This window comes from Cebus imitator, unplaced genomic scaffold (genome assembly GCF_001604975.1).
Source record: "Cebus imitator isolate Cc_AM_T3 unplaced genomic scaffold, Cebus_imitator-1.0 Scaffold1293, whole genome shotgun sequence".
NCBI lineage: Eukaryota > Metazoa > Chordata > Mammalia > Primates > Cebidae > Cebus > Cebus imitator.
In genome coordinates this window covers 489-3,793 of record NW_016108608.1, presented here as the reverse complement: position 1 = coordinate 3,793, position 3,305 = coordinate 489, and positions in this window count along the sequence as shown.

The following is a 3,305-nucleotide window of genomic DNA, read 5'->3' as shown; positions in this document are numbered from 1 at the left end:
TGCTGAAAAGAAACTTTGAATTATTCTCATCAATGGAAAAGGTAGCCTTCATTAGCACCCTTAAGGTAATATTGATCGCATAAGCACTTATCACAGGTAGAGGTGGTGACTATGGCAGGTTTTCAACCTGGACGTTCTTGATAAATCTGTCTAGAATAGTATCAGGTATCTAATTATAACAGATACCGTTGGGTATTTTAAGAAAAAACTATATGCATTCAACATATATTTTTGCTTCTCTAAATATTTTAAGCAATTCTTTTATTTTGAAAGTACCCAAACATAAGTTGAATACTGTTTCTTAGAGTAAGATTGTTAATATTTAACTTAAAGCTATATATTAACAAAAATGTACCCTAGAGAGGAAAGGAAAAATATCTATTTAAATTTTTCTAAATATCAAAGAAAAGCACAATAGATAAATCCAATTCAAAACATTTATTGGTCTCTTACTTAAATTATAAGAAACATCTATACAAACTAAACTTATGGGGAAATGCACGATGTAAATTTTATTGTTTTACTTGTTTAACTTTTGTTAGGTCCAGGGTACATATGCAGGTTTGTTACATAGATAAACTGCATGTCACAGAGGTTTGGTGTACAGACAATTTTAAAAGAATAATCAGGTAAGGCAAACGGAGTTTTTAATTAAAGCATTGCTTCCTCACAAAAGAACCACTTGTGATAATTCACACAAAGAAACACATGACATCACAGTATATATTTTATTTATAAGGGATTAGTTGGTCCTATCCTAAGAATAAGTGCAATGCATCTTGGATTTTCCTTAGGCTTCTGAGATTATATTATGACATTGATTTCTATATCTGTCATCACATTGTAACCTGAAAATGTATCGCTGACCTAGTATACACTATCTTGGATCTTTTAGTAGGGTTACGATAGTATTAAGATTACAATGGGATCATCACAAAAGAATTGCAGTATATTATTCACGATTACCTACTTTCTGAAAACCAATTTCAATTTTGTGTCATTTCTTCTTTGATATATAGATAGTTTCTGATGACTAAATCAAGCACATTCTACATAAGACTTTTGAAAAACATGATTGCAGGAATCTAGTAATGGCAAACTAATTAATTTGGACAAATGCTCAGCTAGAAAAGCTGAACAAAATATTTTTAAAAACATATTCTCTAAAGCATTAAAAGTTTAAAAAAAATAGTAAAGAATTACCAGACCAGTATCTGAGGATGACTGGGGACCAAGAAGATGAGCATTGCATTTGAAATGACTTATTCCCTGGGAGATTTGAAAAATCACAGAGGGGAAGCAGAAAAGCTAAGAAACTGAACAATGCTTTTGCAATTATCGTAGAGCTAGAAGGAGAAGGGTTAGCCATGAGGAGCGCGAGCTTTCTTTTGGTTAGTGCTTCTGTGGCCTATCTGTATTTAAATTTAAATAAATTAGTATTTACATTAAATTTAGAAGTAGACCAAATGTTTCAATTTAGATAAAAATATTATAATAGAATTTTTAAATTATATGTTATAATAGACACACCTAAAGCAAATATATACAGAAAGTTGAAAGTAAAAGAATGATAAATGTTATGCTATGAAACTCTAACCCAAAACATAGTGTAATTATATCAACATAAAACACAGTAGATGTGAAAGAAAAAAGCATTGCTATAGATGAAATAGTCCATTTCTTAATGATAAAGCTTCAATTTACCACTATCATTTACTTTTAAATATATACACACATTATCATAGAGCCTCATTATATTAAATAAATAATTTACAATACTACAAGAAAAAATAGACAAATCTACAACCATAATGGAAAATTCTAACACACCAGTAAATGTTAATACAGACAACATGTCAGTAAGAACTTAGATAATTTGAACGTATGGTTAACAAAATTTGACCTAATTCACAGACGCAGAGCATTTTCTTTTCAAGCCATATAGTTCATTTTCAAGCACATATAATTGACATCCTTTTTGAGCACATATAATTCACTCATAAAAATTGACTTTCTTCTGAACCATAAAGCAAGTTTTAATAAATTTTGAAAGACTGACATCTACAGTATCTTCTCTGATTAATAAGGTAAAATGGATTTTAAAATTTATAGAAAAATTTTTACATTGGAAATTAATCAGTGTACCCCAAACTGTTTACAGATTCAATGAAATCCCAAAAAAAATTCGAGCAGGCAATGAAGTGGAGCATGTGTTTTTGTTTTTTGGGGAATTTTTATCAAGTATCTTCAGAGAAGATTATTTCCTGCTTTATCTTCAAAAACTAGAAAGGAAGGCTCAAAGAAAAGACAGTAGCTGGCCAGGTGTGGTGGTTCATGCCTGTAAACCCAGCACTTTGAGAGGCTGAGGCGGGCAGATCACCAGAGGTCAGGTGTTTGAGACCAGTCTGACCAACATGGCAAAACCCTCATCTCTGCTAAAAATACAAAAAGTAGACAGATCTGGTCACACGTGCCTGTAATCCCAGCTACTCAGGAGGCTGAGACAGGAGAATTGCTTAAACCCAGGAGGCAGAGGTTGAAATGAGCTGATATCATGCTATTACACTCTAGCATGGGCAACAAGAGTGAAACACTGTCTCTAAAGAAAAAAGAAAAGAGAGTAGCTTATGTTCATGGCAAGCACCTCTCATCACAGTCCAGTGCCAAGGAAAAATTCTGGCATTTTCTACATTGGCTACCGCCTCATCTGAAATCAGCACATTCCATGGAGGAAGGAGTCCTGCTTTGTTGCATCTTCTATCCTAAGATTTCATGTTTGGTAAATGAGTAACTATAGCATTTGTACAAGGGTCCCTAAGACTCCTGTACCAGTTGACCAAGCCCAGGAACATAACTGAATCTGTGGATTCTGGGGCCTTGTTGTGAAAAAGACTTGTGATACACATAGGAAGAAAGGCACAAAGATAAATATTCACTTGTTTCTGAAAAAAAAAATTCTAGCAGGATTTTGCTCTATTTTAGTTTGTTTTGTAGACTTCAACAAGCTGATGCTAAATTTATTTGGAAATAATGAAGGCCAAAATTATTTTGATATCAAGATTTACATAAAACTACACTAATTAAAACAACATGGCATTGACACAAGAATGATAAAGATACCTTTGAAATAGAACAAAGATCCAAAAGACATTCATGTATGGACAGCTGATTTACAACAAAGATGGCACTGCTAAACAGCACAGAAAGGATGATCATTTCAACAATTGGTGCTGAGACAATTGGGTGCCCATGTGAAGGAAAAAATAAAACTTGACCCTTACCTCACACCATATACAAAAATATGA